The sequence below is a fragment of the Camelus dromedarius genome, chromosome 11 (genome assembly GCF_036321535.1).
Source record: "Camelus dromedarius isolate mCamDro1 chromosome 11, mCamDro1.pat, whole genome shotgun sequence".
In the NCBI taxonomy this organism is placed as follows: domain Eukaryota; kingdom Metazoa; phylum Chordata; class Mammalia; order Artiodactyla; family Camelidae; genus Camelus; species Camelus dromedarius.
In genome coordinates, this window is record NC_087446.1 from 58,107,265 (window position 1) to 58,126,805 (window position 19,541).

Here is a 19,541-nt window from a genome sequence, read left to right on the forward strand (position 1 = left end):
CAATTTGTAAAAAATGCCAAATCTGTGAAGTGCAATAAAAGGAGTTATGCCTGTAACTCCTTTCCTTCAATCATTTTTTTCCCACCATACTTGAACTGTACAACTAACTTCCTCTGCCACAGAATGTTTAATGATTAAATCAAATTAGGGCATGTATAGATTGAACAAATCTTGAAGAGGAATTACTCCTTCCCAGTTCTCAAGTTGATGAAGTGCCTGTGTTCAGATACTCAATAGGCCATATAACAATGATATCTTAAGTAACCTCTGCCTCCATCTGTAAAAATAGACCTAATATTCCCAAAACACATGTAGAATGGTTATAAGCATTTGATAAGAACTTGTGAAATTGGCACAGGTTATTTACTAAATGACCCCTCCGATTGAAATGAAAAAAAAAAAATCCTCCTAATAAGTCAGTTTACTTACTTAGCTATATTCTCACATTTCTACCATTCACTTAAAAGTTGATTTTTTTAAACTGGGAAGTACTTAAAACATGCAAATGAAAAGCTGTGTGTGCCTTCTATCCAGCTATTTTGTTCTTAAGAAATTATACATTATGGTTGAGAACCCTGTATACTCTTCCTTAGTCCTTTTCCCTCCCTCAAAGGTAACCACTACCATGAACTGACATTTATAATTCCTGTGCGTGCATGAGTTGATATTCTTAATACATAACTTTTACACAAAGAAGTTAATGTTCTGCAAGTTTTAAAACTTTAAATAAAATTGTGCATTACATATCTTCATGCAAACTGCTTTTCACTTCAACTATTTTTCTTTATCTATGGTAATAATGTAAATGAATTCATTCCCTTTCCAGTTCACTGTAATCTACCTTTTAACTCTACTTCTCCACCAGATGGTTCTCATCTAGATCACCCAGTTGCTAATTTCCAGTGGACACTTCATAGATGACTGCATTTGTCTCTTTCTTCAAATTAGCTTTCTTAACTTCTTTCCCTTGTTTTCTCTTAAATCTGTTTCATCTTAAGTTTCAAGATACCCAAAATTAGTTCCATTATCTACTCTGTCAAAATTTTCTCATATGTATTTCCTGCTAACATAGCTAATTAATGACACAGCTATCTATTTGGTCACATTTAAAAAAAAAAAAAAAGGAACCTGGTCTTTGCAACAAATGGTGTTGGAAAAACTGGATATTTACATGCAAAAGAATGAAGTTGGACCCTTATCTTACACCATATACAAAAATTAACTACAAATGAATCAAAGACCTAAATGTAAGACCTAAAATTGTAAAATTCTCAGATAGATAGATAAATATAATGGAATATTATTCAGACTTGAAGGAAGGTCTGGCACATGTTTGCAAGTTTTATGTGTAAACCTTGAGGATATTAAGCTAAGTGAAATAAGCCAGTTACAAAAAAACAAGTATGTATGATTCCACTTATATGAGGTACTCAGATTAGTCAAGTTCATAAAGACAGAAAATAGAATCGTGGTTGCCAGAGGTGATTGGGTGTTCGGGGGAGGAGGGGAGGGAGACAGTATTTAATGGGTACAGAATTTTAGCTGGGGAAGATAAAAAGGTTCTGGAGATGGATGATGCTGATGGTTGCACAACTATATAAACATACTTAACCCCGCTGTACTGCACACTTAAAAATGGTTAAGATGGTAAATTTTGTTAATTGTATTGTTTTAAAGAAAGAAACCTCATCCTAATCCTGTCACTCAGCCTCCCTTCTTCATAGCTATACCTCACTAGTTTCACGTCCTACTAAACATTTTCAATTTATGCCCCGTCCTCATTCCCAATGCTGTTGCCTTAACTGTGAACTGTCTGGGTCTCAGTAACTCCTAACTGTTCTTCTGCCCTCCACTCAGAATTACTCCACACTTGCCTCCAAGAAGTGGGTTCTAAAATCCTCTCCCACTTAAAGCCTTATTGAATAAAGCAGCAACTTTGAAGCTTTAGTCATGAAGTTTTTTGTTTAAAATAAGTCTTAATATCCTAACATAAAACTCTGGTTGAAGAAATTAGGCCTGGAGCCTTTCCTCCTCAGCCTTACAATGTCCCTTTCATTGAAATAGAGTATGAAAACTAGTGGGAATCAGTATTTAATCATTCAATAAATTAATCAGTTCCTACTATTTGTTAAGTACTGAGGATCCAATAAGAATAAGTACCTGCCCTATGGAAATTACAGTCTAATGGGAAAGGCAAATATGACCATCTAAATTCCTTAGCTTGGCCTCCATGCAAGGCTCTACATATCTCTGAAGGAGTCATTCAAGGAGTGTTTATTCAGCCTGTGTTTCAGGCATTGGAATAGGCTCCAAGACCTCTCTTCAACTGCCATTATAAAGCCTGGTAATAGAACTAGGCAAATAAATACACAAATAGTTTAAATTTTCAGTATATTTATAAAGGAACAAATACTGACTTTCTGTCACTTATGCCTTATGTTCTAGGCTTCCCAAATACATAAAACTATTTGATTAAGGCAAGCTGTTTTATTTTGCATTCCTTTGTCTATGTTCTTTCCTAATATACCAGCATACCTTGTACCTGCTAAAAAGTACCTGTACTTTTTGCCCTTATCTATCTATAATAAGAGTAATAAAATGGTGGGCCAAATTCAACCCACAGAACTGCTTGATCAGTATGGAAATGTTTAAATATACTATTTGGATTTTACTGCTTTTACACTTGACATTTCTAGTGTGCTTTAGTCTTTGTATTTTCTTGTCTGGTAGCTGTATACACTTACATACATGCCTTATGGAAATGGGGCTTATTAGTCTCTGCATTCCCAGTGGATGCACCATAATAGGGCTCAAATATTTTAAAGAATGAATAAAATCTTGGCATTGTGTCAACACTGGAGGCTTAGTCAGGCAATGTCAGGCCAGTTACATGAAAAGTTAAAACTAAATGGAAATGTATCCTCACATGTACAGCTTAGTATTCAAATACTCAAGATCTCTATGCAGATTTCTGGACTCTGTTTTTTAATTTAATGTTAGGCAGTTTGTGGAAATATAATTGACATACAACACACAGCTGATATTTAAAGTGTACAATTTGATAAGTTTTGACATACTCATACATTCATAAACTATCACTAAAACCAAAATAATAACATATCAATCAATCCAACAGTTTCCTAATGCATCTTTGTAATCCCTTTCTCTTCCCCATCCCAAAACTTGGCTCCAGGCAGCCACTGATCTATTTTGTCACTAGAAATAAGTTTGCTTTTTCCAGAATTTTTAAAAATTGAAACTAGAATCATACAAGGTACACTTGTTTATCTGGTTCTTTCACCTAGAATAACTGAGATGCATTCATGTTACTGTGTGAATCAACAGTAGTTCCTTTTAAATACTGAGTAGTTAGTAGGTTTGGTACTAATTTCCTGAAAAGTACTGCTTTACTAAATTCCACAAGTTTTCAAATTTTCATTCAATTTAATATTTTCAAATTTCCCTTCTGATTTCTTCTTTGACTCGTGGGTTATTTAGAGTTGTTTTGTTTAGTTTAAAATATTTGGGGATTTTCTAGATAGCTTTCTGCTATTAGTTTCTAATTGAATTCCATTGTGGCCCTAGAATACAGTTTATACGACTGGAATCTTTGTAAATCTATTGAGATCTATATTATGGCCCAGAATATGTTTTATCTTGGTAAAAGTTCTATGTGCACCTGAAAAGAATGTGTGTTCTGGTGGAGTTAGGTGGAGTGTTCTGTAAATATAAATTAGTTTAAGTTGGTTTGTAATGTTTTTCAAGTCTTCTTTACCTGTACTAATTTATTGAAAGAAAGGGTGTTGAAATCCCCTATTTTGATTGTAGGTTTGTCTGTTTCTCATTATAACTCTACCAATTGTTGATTCATGTGTTTTGAAGCTCTGGCATTAGGAAGAGAAACATTTAGGATTACTATGTCTTCCAGCTGAATTCATCCTTTTATCACTATTAAGTGACTCTATTTCTGGTAATAATTTTTACTCTGAAATCTACCTTGTCTGATATTAATATAGCCTCTCAAACTGTATTTTGATTTATTTTAGTATTGTATATACATTTTCCCCATCCACTTAGTTTTCTTGACTAATTATAGACACATACAAAGTTGTAAAAGTAGTAGAGAGGTCACATGTACCCTTTAACTTCTCCCAATGATAACATTTTACTTTTTTACTACAGTATAATATAACATCAAGGAAATTGGCATTTGTACAGTCAATAGTCATTATTCAGATTTCACTAGTTTTACATGTGAGATGAGTATGTAGTATTCTATGCAGTTTTCTCACATGTATAGATTCATGCAACCACCCCACTGACATTTCTTAACAACTTTGTTGAGATATAATTCACACATCATACAATTTACCAATTTATGTATACAGTTCAATGGTTTTTAGTAAGAATTGTGAAACCATCACCATAATCAATTTTAGAATGTTTTCGTCAGCCCAGAAAGAAATCTCATTTATTAACAGTTATTCCCCATTTGTGCCCAAGCTTCCCCACTCCAACCATAGGTATCCAGGGAATCTACTTTCTGTCTCTATAAATTTGCCTATCCTGGACAGTTCATGTGAATAGAATTACACGATATGTGGTCTTTTGTGTCTGGCTGTTTTCACTTAATAGAATGTTTTCATCTATGTTGTAGAATATATCAGTATGTCATTTTTGTTTATGGCCAAATAATATTCAGTTATATGAATATACCACATTTTGTTTATCCATTCATCAATTGATAGACATTTGGGTTGTTTCCACTTTTTTGACTATTATGAATAATGCTGCTATGGCACTCGTGTACAGATTTTTGTGTGGACATATGTTTTCATTTCTTTTCAGTATATACCTAGGAGTGGAATTGCTGGGTCTTATGGTAACTCTATGTTTAACATTTCAAGAACATGTTTTCTGAAGTGGATCCACTGTTTTATAGTCCCATCAGCAATGTATGAGGGTTCCAATTTCTCCACATCCTCCCCCAAATTTTTTATTGTTTCTCTTTTTCATTTTAGTCATCCTAATGAGTGTGAATTAGTATCTCATTGTAGTTTTGATTTGCATTTCCCTTATGACTGATGTTGAGCATCTTTTCATGTGTTTAACTGGCCATTTGTATATTTTCTTTGGATAAATGTCTCTTCAAATCCTGTGCCAGTTTTTTAATTAGATTATTTGTGTTATTAATGTTGACTTATAATAGTTCTTTATTCTGGATGACAGACCCTTATCAGATATATGATTTGGAAATACTTCCTCCCATTCTTTGATTTGCCTTTTCACCTTGTTGATAGTATCCTTTGAAGCAGAAGACTTTTAAATTTTACTGAAGTCCAGTTAGCTATTTTTCCCTTTGCTTGCTTATGCATTTGGTGTCAAAAAAATAAAAATAAAAAGACCATTGCCTAATCCAATGTCATTAAGATTTACACGTGTATTTTCTTCTAACCATTTTATACTGTTAGCTTTTACATGATAAGTCTTTGATCCATTTTGAGCTAATTTTTGTACATAGTGTAAGATAAAGGTCTTGGCACATTCTCTGTGCCAAAATCAGCCTAGGTGTAAACTTAAGGTTTTCTCAAATCTTTTCTGGGCCTGTACCTTTCTCTGGGCATGTGCCATCACTTTCTAGCTTTCCCTATGTATGCAGTTGCCTTTGAATATCCTTGTCTTCACTGTCTGGTTTTTAGAAAGAGGAAGGAGGAAAATGAAGGGAGGTGCAACAACAATGGTCACCCGAGTCTTTGTCTGCACCTCTGTGATCAGAAGCAGCAGTCAGAGGTCAGAGCACAGATCAATATTTAGAGGAGATGGTCCTTTCTGCCCACTTTGGATCCCATAAGCTGCCTATCTTAAACATTCTTCTGCATGTTTTCTCATTTAACCCCTACTTCATAGGAATCTATTCAAAGCAATTAGTATAACTCTTTTTGTTAGGTGCATAATAGTGAGGATGTGGCATAATTTATTCAACCATTACTATTGATGACATTCACATTATTTCTGGGTTTTTGCCATCATGAACAATACTACAATAAGCATACTTATTTGGTTTTTGTTAACTTATTATTATTTATTGTTTACATTGTTATGCATAAACACTGACTTGTGAAAAGTATTTCAGCATTTATTAATAGCGTAATAATCCTAATATGATCAAAATAAATTATAGCAATTGGTTTTCTTAATATTAAACCACCCCTGTATTCCAAAAATAATATTTACTTAGTTATAGATTGATGGATTCTCTTTGGCTAGTGTTTTATTTAGAACCCACCAAGTAGGAACAATCTTACTTTTATTTATTTGTTTATTTATTTATTTGGTGTTTAAATAATTAATGATTACCAACAGTGTGTTGATTACAAATGAGAGAGGTGCGAGAGGTGGTGAATTTTCCAAATGGGGCACTAGAATCTGCAGCCACAGGCCCCCATCAGCTACCAGGGCAGGCAGCTCCGTAATAAATAATGGATTTGGGGGCAAAGGGGCAGGGTTGTTCCTGCTTCTTCTTAACAGAAATCCCCTTCTTCCTTGCGGCCAGCAGCTCATGGAAGGGGCCTGCGCTCACAATTGCCTGAATGGATTTGATCCGCTGGTCCTCCTCCTGCATGGGGGCCCGGGGCAGGTACACCTCAACCATCCAACCACCTGCCTCCATTTTGTCGGCTTTGATGAGCTGCCCCTTGGTGGAGACGTAAAGCTCAAAGCACTTCGGTTCCTGGGTGTTGTCTACTTCTCTGATGCTCAGATTCTTCAGGGGGATGATTCCTCCTGGCCCCTTGTCCATTGTGTACTCAAAACAGTACAAGCAGTTGTCCATGAGGATAAACCAGTGCTGTTTCCAAGTCTTCATCTGGCCCCTCCCAGCTTAAGGAGCCTGCCCTCCAGATGCTGGCTGAAGAAGGCGTGGGTCAGATCATTCCCATCATCCTCAGGAATCTTGAAGGGCTCCTTTTGGGTGCAATCCTAGAGATTCCTGATCAGCTCCTCAGACAAGTCCTGCCCTCCTGGATGTGCTGGTTCATGGCCACAAAGTGCTCCAGGTCTGACTTGTCCCGGATGTTAGGATCCTGGGCAAAGGACAGCACATAGCATCTGTGGACTGGAAAGCCCCAGGGTTGTACAGGCATTATTGCTGGCTGAAGGCGTCCATCATCTTGTCTATCTTCTGGGCCTCTCCACAGAAATTGTTTGAGAGTCTGCAACAGGCATTCAGCTCCATAAAGGTGTGGAGCATTGCCAGGTTCAGCTCTTCCATCTCCCCTCTGTAGTCCCCATGGCTGTCTTGTTCAGGATCTTGCCCTTGAACCGGAAACAGTAAGTGACCCCCTTGGGGGTGCACTGGGGAAGTTTGTTCCCCACCAAGAACTAGATCCCCCTTCTTGGGGTCCCTGTTGAAGTTCTTCCTAACCATTGACACGTTCCGGTTCCGTTGCAAGGTCTCACTGCTCTCATTGGCCTCCAGACCCTCCACGTGGTTCTTGGCTTGCTGAGCTCCTCCTGTAGGTGGTGGATCTCCACCAGCAGCTTGAGCTTCAACCCTGAGACATTCTCCAGCTTCATCTGCACCTCTGGAGTTGGGTCTAGAAGCTCGTAGAACCCGTCCTCCATGGCTAGGAAGGCCCCGGGGAATTCTGGGTTGTTCTGCCGGTTGGCCTTGATCTGAAATGATCTGTGGGAGTATGGGTGTGGGTGAGCCAGCTCAAATGCCTCGGAGTCACCACCACCTAAACAAGAGAGAAAAAAAAAGTAGGAGGATAGTGGAGAAGCCGGAATAGCTGTGAGGTAATAAAAAGAACTTAAGTTTATAAGTCAGAAGATGACATTTAGTATTGTGAAAATAAAGGGAAACCTCGCTGAAATTGAGTGGCAGGGCCAGAAGAGGGAGCTCTCAAGCAGGTACCACTGGACATCTCTGCAGATCCCAACAGGAAGAGATCTACTTTGCATCTCCAGAAGGAACTAACACTATTTTGCTAATGCCAGCAGGAGGAAGAAATATTTTCTCCTGGCCTGGCAACAGCTCAGCCAGTGAGATTGTTGCAACTCAGCCAATGAAAAGTCACTATACTTTGAACTCCTAGTTTCTTCCAAAGGACTTTTTGTTCATAAGGTTTCTCCCAACGTCCCCTTCTTTTCTACAAAGGAGTTTCCTCTTCTTTGCTTTCACTCAGACTTGCTTGTGGTTCATATAGTTGCATGTCCCAAACTGCAATTCTTTGCCACTTCTGAATAAACCCCATTTGGCTTGTGAAATAACTGGCTGCTTTGTTTTAGGTCAACAGTGTTAAGTCAATATTAGCAAGCCAAAGTGAAACAAATTTTTAAAAATCTAAGTGGTACGTTCTGTGATCCCAGCATATTTGGGATGAAGCTTCAATCAAGATAGATACAATAATACTACAAAATCAGATTTTATTATCGTTAGAGTTGGTATCAGGCAACCACAAATCCTCCACTGCAGTGTCAAGACATTGAATCTTTTAGATATTGAGTAAAATTCCATCCTTAAGAACACAGGCTATAGGCCTTGCTTGATTTTAACTGAAATATTTTTGTGTTTTATCATTTTGTGTACCATTACCAGTTCATTTTAGCCAATCCACAGTGTTACTATTTTCAACGAGAGCCCATTTCTAGCAACCATTTTTCTGTTTAACAATTCATTAATGTCTCCAATATAAATTAATTTCTGACATTCATTAGTTTAATGTGCAAAACGTCTAACGTTGATCAGAACCAAGACACCTGAACTACTTCTGGTAATCCCTTTAGAGTGTAAATTCCCAATTAGAATTTGGGAATGCTAGCTACACCTGGAGTATACTATATTTTAACCTAATATGCCCATATTTCACTCTCCATACTGAAATACTTTAAACTAAATTATGGATATTGTAACACTGGATTTAAATACTAATTCTGCCACTTAAAAGCTATGTAATATTGGATATGAATGTAATTTGATCACGTTGAGTTTCAGTCTCCTTAATTATAAAAGGGGGAAATACTTCACAAAAATCGTTGCTTTAAGTGACTAGGTTTTGTGGTCATTAATGCAGCAAAGGCTAATTGAAATGTGGTGGGTCAGAAACATTTAGACAGAATGGCCACATTCTTGGGAGTTGTCTTAAGATAAAGAAATGACTGTTCTTGAGATATCTACAAAAAAGCTTGAGGCAATAAAGTAAAATATGTGGCTGATTTGAGTTTGTCTTATCCAGCTATAGGTTTTCCACCAAAACTAGCTAAAAGAAAACCAGATACAGAGATCTTCCTTTTTTTTTTCTGACCACATGTAAGAAAACGTGAGTGTATCTCATTTTGTCCAATATTCCCATCTGTTGGACCTGAGCCAAACAAGGGAACAGGGTCTCAGACTTAAACGTCTTACTCCTTGAATTTGGCTTCAAGGTACAAAGAGGCTGCTTCCCTCCTCCTGGGTAAGAAACTTAACACTGAATTGAGTGGAGAATATTCCAAAATATCAAGCTTCTTAGGAGCTGCATTTGAAACTACAGTCAGTTCCCAATTGTCCAGGTAATGGAAGTTAAAGCCAGTAAGATATAGTTTAAAGCTTATCTGAGAAAAAATATTTTTACTTTTGTTTTGTTTTTCTATCTTGTTTTGAGTATACTGAGGTTCACTTTCCTCATTATATTTTACCCATGACATGTTATTAAAATGACATCTCATTCCCCCCTCAAATCCAACAGGGAAAAGAAGCCCTAAAGTATTAGAAAAAAATATTTTAAAATTAAACTTTGTTTCAACAATACATCTTAAGCATTGAGTAGACAGTGCCAACTTTACCAGTTATCCCATACTTTAGAATGTGATAAAATCAAGGCACAAACTATCTCTCCTCTCCCGTCCCTCCCCCAGTTATGCAGAGAAAAGGAATGTAAGGAATCAGGAGTTGCTTCTCCTGAAGTAGAGGAAAGGAGGCTGATGGAAAAACCCAAAAGTAATCTTCAAATACAAAGTAGAGGCATCAATTTTATTTCCAAAGACAGAATGTGAAGGGGAGAAATGGTGATTGAAGTAGGTAGATTCAAAGGTTTTTTTTTTTTTTTTTTTTTTTTTTGAGGAATGGATTCTCACTTCTTTGAGGGAGTTAAAGTAGGCATAGGAAAATGGTTGAGATTGTTTTCTTGGTTTCTTTACTTGTAAGAATTTTCCCATATATATATATTTTGGGGGGATTCTTAATCTGAGAACTTTCACACATAGAGAAATGTAGAAAGATTAGAACAATAAATATTCCCTTCAGAATCAACAATGAATATTTTGCCATATTTATTTGCTGAACAATTTTAAGAATTACAAATGTCAAGATATGATGGCACTTCATCAGCATGCATCTCCAGAAACAAAATGTTCTTTCACAAAACCACAATAGCATTATTGCACCTGACAAAACTAACAGTAATTCACTAGTCATTGAATACTAAATCTCTGTTTAATATTCTCTAATGACATTTATAGCTGATTTTTTTTCAAACCAGTATTTAATCAAGCATGAGGATTATGATCCAAAGACTTTTTATTTCTGAATTAAGCACAAAAATTCCTGACCTCTGTCCCAAGAAGTGCCTCTTGTAGTCCTACCAATTTATTGATTCAGTTCTTGGAAATTATCGTTAAGTCAGATCTTTCTCTGTCTTTCCATTTTTGTATGATTCTGGGTTAAAGAGGTAGTCATTGCCTAGATCCAGTTAGCGACCTTGACTGGGAAAGCAGCAGCTCCCAGAGAACACAAACTAAGGACGAAAGTTGCTAACTGCTTTTGACCAACTGTATGATGGAGAGCTGTTATCCGGGAGCAAAGAAATTTCACCTTTTGTTATTCAAAATAAAAACTAAGAGACTGTGGTTAGCAATTCCCAAAAGCCTGTGTCTCTAGCAATAAGAAAAGCCCTTAAGAGTCAAATTAGGATCCAATAATAAGAATTCTTGACTTCCCCAGTGAGCATTTCTGGTAATTTCTATAATTGCTCAAATAGTTCGGGAAAGCCTCCAACAAAATCATAGAGAGAAACCACAATGCCACTAAAATGGGGATTACTTTAGTTAGGCACAACTCTTGTTTCTCTACTCAGGAGATAACCTTGCTAGGTGCTAAGACTGGGCAGTCATTTTTACCTTTCCTATCCCGTTGAAAGAATCTTCCTTTACTCTCTTTCTCATCCTAGAAATTGTGAAAACATCAAATACTGAAAACCTAGGCACACATGTGGTAGTCTGTTGCTGTCACAGTTATTTGCACTTTTCCTCCACCTTTTAAAAAAGTATGATGTATGAAATGTCTGAAGTAGAAACTGTTAGTCACCTATTCCAACATCTCTTTATCTTCCTAAATCATACAATCTCTGATTTCAGCTTGGACATAATCACCTGCATAAATACCTTCATCCTCCCAGTCTTCCTTGCAGCAAGATGCAGCCACATAAATTCTTGCCAGTGAGATGCAAGTAGAAAGGTTCTACGGTGGCTTTTGGCAGGTTGATTTAAAAGATTGCTGGCATGTCTTCTTTTTCCCTCTTCCCCCAGTTCTCCATCCTAATGCCTGGAACATGAATGTGTTAGCTGGAACTCCAACAGATACCTTAGACAATAAAGACAAGGGTTTTAGGGATGGAGGAGTGGAAAACTTGGATTCCTGATGGTACCTCAGAGTCTCCATGCCATTTCCAGACTGCCCCTGTGTGTGTATGTATATGTGGGTGTGTGGGTATGTACTTCACAATTTTTAAATGGCACTTGTGGATGTTCTCAATGTCAGTGATGATGAAGGTAGCTCTGCACTATTCTTGCATTCAAATATTTCTTTCTGCAGTGTCAAGTTTCATAAACCTTGGGTTGCCCTAGAAAACTAAAGCTCAGTGTAATATTAATATGCTCTTCTTAAGATATAGTATTTAAAAACTAAAATACATGAAGTTAAAAATGTCACTTCAGGAACATTTCTCTAACATGGAGAATTAAACAGATGAAGCTTGGATGAGAATATAGCTGGTATGAAGACATAAGAGAAAATAATTCTAGATATGGAAATAACTTACCAATTATCACATTTATCAGTGCTCTTTCATCATATTGATGAAAGCTACAAATATCTGTCTCTGTTAGTACTTAATCAGTTTTCTATTCGTGAACATCCGGCAATAATAAGCCATTTATGCTGAGCAGAGGAACTAAAAACATAGGGCTTCTTTGGCATTTTCCTGAGGATTTCAAAACCCTTAAAGTTACTTATATAGAAATGTATGTTAGATACTGTGTGATATTAGTTTTATTTCCACATTGAAGTAACTAACAAACCTGGAAACAAAGAACTCAAGTGATCTGAGTTCCTCAGAGGTAAAAAACTGTTTCTCTCACAGATCTGGCACCTGATGCACTCATTCAACAAATTATTTATTGAACAAGAATCAAGATTAACCTACTAGGAATAAAACAAGTTCTGTAAAGACCACTGTTGGCATCTGCAGGCATCAAGAGGGTGGCCCATGGGCTAGGAATTAAGAATGCCTCTCTATAAGCCTAGAGTGGATGTTCCTGAGAAGCCAAGAGGGACCGTAATACAAATTCTTACTCTAAGTGTAACCTGGTTCCCCTTTGATGGCAATGTTTCCCCTGCAGTCCTCTTGAATGTAGTTATTCTCCTATACTCCTTGGTACCATTGGGCCCAAAGGTAGGATAAGTGTCCTCTTTAAATCATAAGTTATCAGACTACAGACAGACCTCAACTTACAATTGTTTGACTTAATAGTGATTTTTCAACTGTAGAATACATGTTCAATAAAAAACATACTTCAAATTTTGAATTTTGATATTTTCCTGGGCTAGTCACATGTGGTATGATACTCTCACGTGATGCTGGGCAATGCAGGGACCTACAACTCCCAGTCAGCCATGCGATCACAAAGGTAAACAATCCATACACTCACAACCATTCTGCACCCACCCAACCATTCTGTTTTCACTTTTAGTACAGTACAGGCATACTTCATTTTATTGCACTTCACAGATACTGCATTTTTCACAAATTAAAGGTTTGTAACAACCCTACATCTAGCATGTCTGTTGGCGCCATTTTTTTCAACAACACTTATTTCACGTCTCCGCGTCACATTTTGGTAATTCTTGCAATATTTCAAACTTTTTCATTATTATCATATTTATTATGGTGGTCTGTGATCAATGATCTTTATCTTTGATATTACTATTGCAAAAGATTATGACTCACTGATGGCTCAGATGATGGTTAGCATTTTTTAGCAGTATTTTTAAATTAAAGTATGTACTTTTTTTTAGACATAATGCTATTGCACACTTAGACTACAGTATAGTGTAAACATAACTTTTATATGCCCTGGGAAACCAAAAAATTTATGTGACTCATTTTAGATATTTGCTTTATTGTGGTTGTCTGGAATCAAACCTGTAATAGCTCCAATGCATGCCTAATTCAATAAATTACATGAGATATTCAACACTTTATTATAAAATAGGCTTTATGTTAGATGATTTTGCCCAACTGTAGGCTAATGTAAGTGTTCTAAGCATATTTAAGGCAGGCTAGGCTAAGCTATGATGTTTGGTAGGTTAGGTGTATTAAATGCATCTTTTACTTACTAATAATATTTTCAACTTACAATGGTTTTATTTGACATAACCCCATTGTAAATTGAGGAAGATCAGTATACAACATGCAACTCTTGTAATTTATTGCCGCTTCCTCTAGGTTACTTCTACTCATTCCTTTAAGGTTTTAGATCTTGGCTATCACTCTCTCCAGGGACAACCATCAGAATTTTTGGTGATATCAATATTCCTTCAATACTTTGGCATTTTAAGTTCCTTAATCTCTTCTCCTCCAATGATATTGTCTTTCATCATAACTGAGCTACTTATTTCAATGGTCATATGACCTTGTCTTCACAAATAACTACAATTTATCTGTAATTTTATTTCTTTGCAACCTTCTTTGGCCACATACTTGATAATGTGTAATTTAAATATATATTAGATAATCGGGGGAGATGATTGTAGCTTCTTAAATCTTTTTGTAAAAGACATTGAATAATGCATTTCAGCATATTTTTTACTCCTTTTGTCTCCCTCACCAAAATGCAAGTTCTGTGAGGGCAAGGATTTTTGTGTTGTTCTTTGTTATATCCTCAGCATCTACAACAATGTGGAGGCCACAGCAGGTTCTCAATAAATGTGTTGAATAAATGAAAGAAATGCCTATTACACATCAGGCCCTAGGAATACAACAAAACAAAATCTCTGACTTTACGGAACCTATCATTTTTTAGTGGAAATAAAAATATTAAAGTGGTAAAACTTCACTATTTATTATTTTTATTTTTTATTACAATATAATTGACATATAACATTGTCTTTGTTTCAGTACAAAATATTCTTCAGTCTGTGTCTTCAAGGTCAGAAATTTATCAAAATTCTGGCTGAGCATTTCTCTTCCCCCCTACAGTGACTGCTTTAGTTCTTGGTCTATTCTCTTGCCTAAATTACCGTAACTGGTCTGTCTGCAGTCTTTTTCCACTCCAGACAGCGTATTATATTCCACAAACTTTTGAGAACCTATTATGTGTCTGCTACTGGAAACACAAAAGACAAATATAACACCAGTCCCTATAGTCAAGAAACTTGTCCATCCACACTATAGCATCAGTTCGATTAAAAATTTGTTACCAATAGAATTAAGTCCAAACTCCTTATGCAGGCATATGGGGCCCTTTACCATTGTCCTGAACCCATTGAATCTATAGCCTTATCTCTCACCACTCCCCTTTACCTACAGGCTCTCCTAAGCTCCAGCTACACTGAACTTTGCACAGATCCCTGAAAATTCTATTGCTTCTGCTTTATATAGGCTGTATTTTCTGTCTGGAATACCCTCTTCTGCCTCTTACCATTGGTCTGGGAGAGACTTACTCAGCCTTTGAAATTCAGCTCTTAATCATTACCCCTTTTTGATGCTTTCCCGGACTCCCCTACTTAGTTCTTCAGGTTGCTGTTCCCAGAGTACTCTGTTTATAGCTCTAACATAGGACTTATTGCAATGCATTATAAATTACCTATTTACCTTTTCTACAATTCCTGGAGGTTAGGAACAATATTGCTTTGCCATATCGGGCATATGGTAGGCTCTAAATTCCAAAAAAAATTTAAATGACTCTCTTAGCACTTGGTCTTCTCTTATTTTCTCCTAAATGGTATTATATGGCTCTTACTTCCTAGAAAAGGGAGCATTTAAAAGAAAATTTCAGGTGAACAACTAAAAAATCAGAAAAAAAGAAGGCTCCCTTAACGTTGAAAGTAATCCTCTTTCTCCATTATCCCGTTATATACTGTTATCCTGCAAGCTGCTGAACAAAATGTTTATAGTCCACCAAAATCTAATGTCTGAAAGTATATGTAACCTTCTTCTGATCACTTCCTACCTTACACAATGGAAAGAGCACAATAAAGTATTTACTTATGGCAAACAGAGTTACTCAAGAACTGTATACATTCTCTTTCATGAAGACCATGAAATTCAAAGAAAACTACTACCTGATTTCTTCTAATCCCACAGTATTGCTACTTCACATAGAGATAAGTGTATATCACTCTACTGTCTTATTTTCTACAATGTAAACTCTGGAATCTATATGTCTGTATCTATATACTGTAAGGTGATGTTTGGGGTAGAAGACCATTTTTGGAATATTCCAATGTACATCATTTAAAAATGTAAATGGGCTTTAAAAAATTCATTAAAGTGTAGTTGATTTACAATGTTAGTTTCAAGTGTAAAGCAAAGTGATTCAGTTATACAAATACATATATTTTTTCTTTTCAGCTTCTTTTCCATTGTATGTTATTATAAGAAATTAAATATAGTTCCCTGTGCTATACAGTAGGTCCTTGTTTATTTTATAATATAGTAACATGTGTCTGTTAATCCTCATCCTCTTAATTTATCCCTCCCCACCCTTTCCCCTTTGATAAACATAATTTGTTTTCTATGTCCATGAGTTTGTTTTTGGTTTGTAAATAGAATTTGTATCTTTTTTTTTAGATTCTACATATAAGTGATACATCATATGTCTTTCTCAGTCTGACTTCACTCAATATGATAATCTCTAAGTCCATCCATGTTGCTGCAAATGGCATTATTTTAATCCTTTTTATGGCTAAATAATATTCCATTGTGTGTGTGTGTGTGTGTGTGTATGCACACACACATATACACATATACATACACAACTTCTTTATCCATTCATCTGTTGATGGACATTTAGGTTGTTTCCATGTCTTGGCTATCGTAAATAATGCTGCTTTGAACATTGGGGTGCATGCATCTTTTCAAATTAGTTTCCTCCAGATATATGCTCAGGAGTGGGATTGCTGGATCACATGGTAAGTCTATTTTTAGTTTTGAGGACTCTCTATACTGCTTTCCATAATGGCCACACCATAAATTAGCTTTTTAAAGAATTTTCCATCACTTAGAGCTGTTCATGCTTTTGTCACCCTACAGTCAGAGACTGGTAGCAAAATCCAGAATATGAAAAAGCTCAAAACAAGACAGTCACTTTTTAACCCTTCCTATTACTGCCAAACCAGACTGATAGGGTATGCTTCTAAATTATAGGAAGATGATGGTATGATGGCATCAGAGAACATAAAGTAATTTAAGATGGTATATGTGATGTTTACATTTATCTAGGTTATGAGGTCTCCCTTAAACTTTACAACAAATTTTTTATTCCCAGTACCAAGAACAGATGACTACTTTGCCCTCTTTCCTTTTATTTACCTTACAGTTACAAAATTAACAATCTCTAAGTTCTTATTAGAAAGCTCCTTCATAAAACTGAACTTTTCTCACCTGTTACAACTTTTTAAAAAAATTTTTAATTGCTCATGTCAATCTATAAAATTCTCTTTTGCTATTAGTGTCTATGGATACATTTAAATTCAGTCCTCAGAAAAATATCAGGGAGAAGGTGATTGCTACAATTAAAACTGACAAACTGTTTCTGTTTTCCTTTTTACTAGTGTTTTAAATTGGCCTGGGAATTTTTTTTCTCTTAGGAGACTGTTAGGATTAAATTTGTGAAATGGCATCTATTACCAACTATTTTCTAGTTTCTGCCAATTCCAGTTGCAGATTTTTCTCCCCAAAGACCTGACAATATAATTATACATGTCCGAATCTAGATTTTACCCCTACTAGATACAGAACTTTTTGGTGAATTTGAAAAAGAGATTTGGTACAACTTGGGTCCCCATCAGCTAATGGATGAGATAAAGGCATGGATAAAACCTGACTACAAGCTACTTGTGAAACTTCTGGGTGAGAAGCCATTTTCAGAGCTACACTAATAGGAAATCCCTTGAAATATATCCAATGGGAGTAGGAAATAAAACTATAAATTAGGGTGCAATGAATTTGAATTTTCAAAAATTTCTTGTGTGAAAGGCAGTTTTTCTCACAGCATTTCTTTTTGATAAGGGAAATTGCCAGTTATTTTAGGTTTCAGTCTTCTAAATGCTATCTTCAATTTGGTCCCTCCATTTTCAGTTAACCTTATATGTTGTTGCCAAATTAATCTTTCTAGACCACAAGAATGTTACTCTTCAAAAAAAAAAAAAAATTCAAAGCTTCCCATTGTAAGAGAAATTAAGTAGAAAACAGTAAGCATGATACTCAGTGCCACCATTGGTTGTGATCTACATTCCCCTTGACTCTGGACTGCCTAGGCCAGGAATTGGCAAACTACAGCCTGCAAACCAAATCCAGCAGGCTGCTAATTTTTGTACGGCCTTCGAGGTAAAGATGATTTTTACATTTTTAAAGGGTTGGAAAAGACAATCATGTGACATGAACATAAAAAATTAAAATTTCAGCATGCTTTTTATTTATCAAAGTAAAAATTTCAAAAACCTTCGAAACGTGATTCTCCCACAAATATAAAATTAACATGAGCCAAGCATTTTAACTCACTGAGGGAACCAGTAGGATGGTAAAGCTGATTCCAGGAGTATTTAAGGAACTAGATATTTATAGGCATTAAAATAAGAATAATGAGCGTAAGATTGCAGGTTAAACAAAACTGGTTAGTGCCCTATAGGGCGATAAAATCATAACTTTGGGACTAGCTTTTCTGTCAGTCAGAAATCTACAACTTAAGTAATTTCACAATGTTCGAGCTCTAATCATTAAGTAGCAAAGTCAAACACAGGTAGCTTCTCTAGAGAATCATCCTTGGGCAGACAAGTTTAACCATGTCCCAGTATGAACTGAAAGGTCATCTCTCCACTCCTTGCCTTATTTCCATGTTTTGAGTAATTTTTCTTAACAAGGCCCGTCCTAATCATTCCAGCCAATAACCACCTCTCCTCCTTTTATGCTCTCATTACTTTCTGTACTTCCATTATAGGACTCAAATATAGTGGGTTTTGTACCATGCTTTGTTTTCCCAGTAGGCGCCTTTGAATCAGTGTTTGAGAGCTGGGGTTTAACCTCCCCCTTTAAAGGGATTTGAGCATAGCGTCCAATGTCTATAGTCCCCAACATCTGCCTTGCACATCATGGACACTAAGTCCTTTATGCTGAATATGAAGCCCCCAAATACTTTTTCCAAAACACCTTAGGGCACTTTCCTTAAACCTCCTTTGTGTTCTAATGCGCGGTGCACTGGCGTGCTTCTCCCTTACTCCACAGTTAAGTCACCCTCCAGAAGAGACAGGTACTGTTTTCCTCTTGGTTACTACCCCGCATTAGAGCCTAACCCATTGCCTTGCTCAAAGCGGCAGTTCGACAGACAACAGTGAGGAAAAAATGGGGAGCCCCCTCCACATTTGATGTGCCCGGAAACACTGAGTGTCCTAGCCTCTCCATTACCGCAAACCTAGGATCTAATAACCTTCCTGTCTCACCTACAACACTAATACCTCAAAGCAGGTGCCAATGACGGCCCCAAATGGTAAACGTTCCTCCTCGATCAAAGACCTCAAATTTCCGCTGCCCCGAACAGGGTAGCCAACCTCAGAAAAATGGCGGGGTGGACCCAGGCCTTGGTTTCGAACTTAGCCCTTTTCCATAAATATCACCAGCAGAGGCTTTTCCCATTTTTTTGCGGTGGAATGTTTGCTCAGTGGGCCGCTTTACTCCCTCCTGAGTAACCGATCCCCCATTTCACTTTTCAAGCCTCCGGTCTCCGTGCTTCTCCGCCTCAGCCTTCCTACCGCAGTCAGCCCAGCCGTTTCTGGGGGAGATCGCCCAAGGCGCGTGGCCGGGCGGTTGAGTTGCCAACGGTTTTCCACCGCGAGGGGGGTAGCGCGGGAGGAGCGGCGGGAACCAGTTGGGCGGGAGGCAGCGGACGTAGGGCGGGGCCAGAGCCGGGAAGGATCGCGAAAGAGCTGGGAGGCCCCGCCCTTTCCGTAGATATCTCTAGAAAGCCGCGCAGGGGCCCGAAAACAAAGAGTGCGCACGCGCGGCGGC

At 37.0% G+C, this 19,541-nt stretch overlaps 1 pseudogene; it reads right to left on the bottom strand.

The window, feature by feature from the left end:
* Positions 1-6,211: 6,211 nt before the first annotated feature.
* Positions 6,212-11,914, bottom strand: LOC105086403 (cytohesin-2-like; annotated as a pseudogene).
* Positions 11,915-19,541: the final 7,627 nt, after the last annotated feature.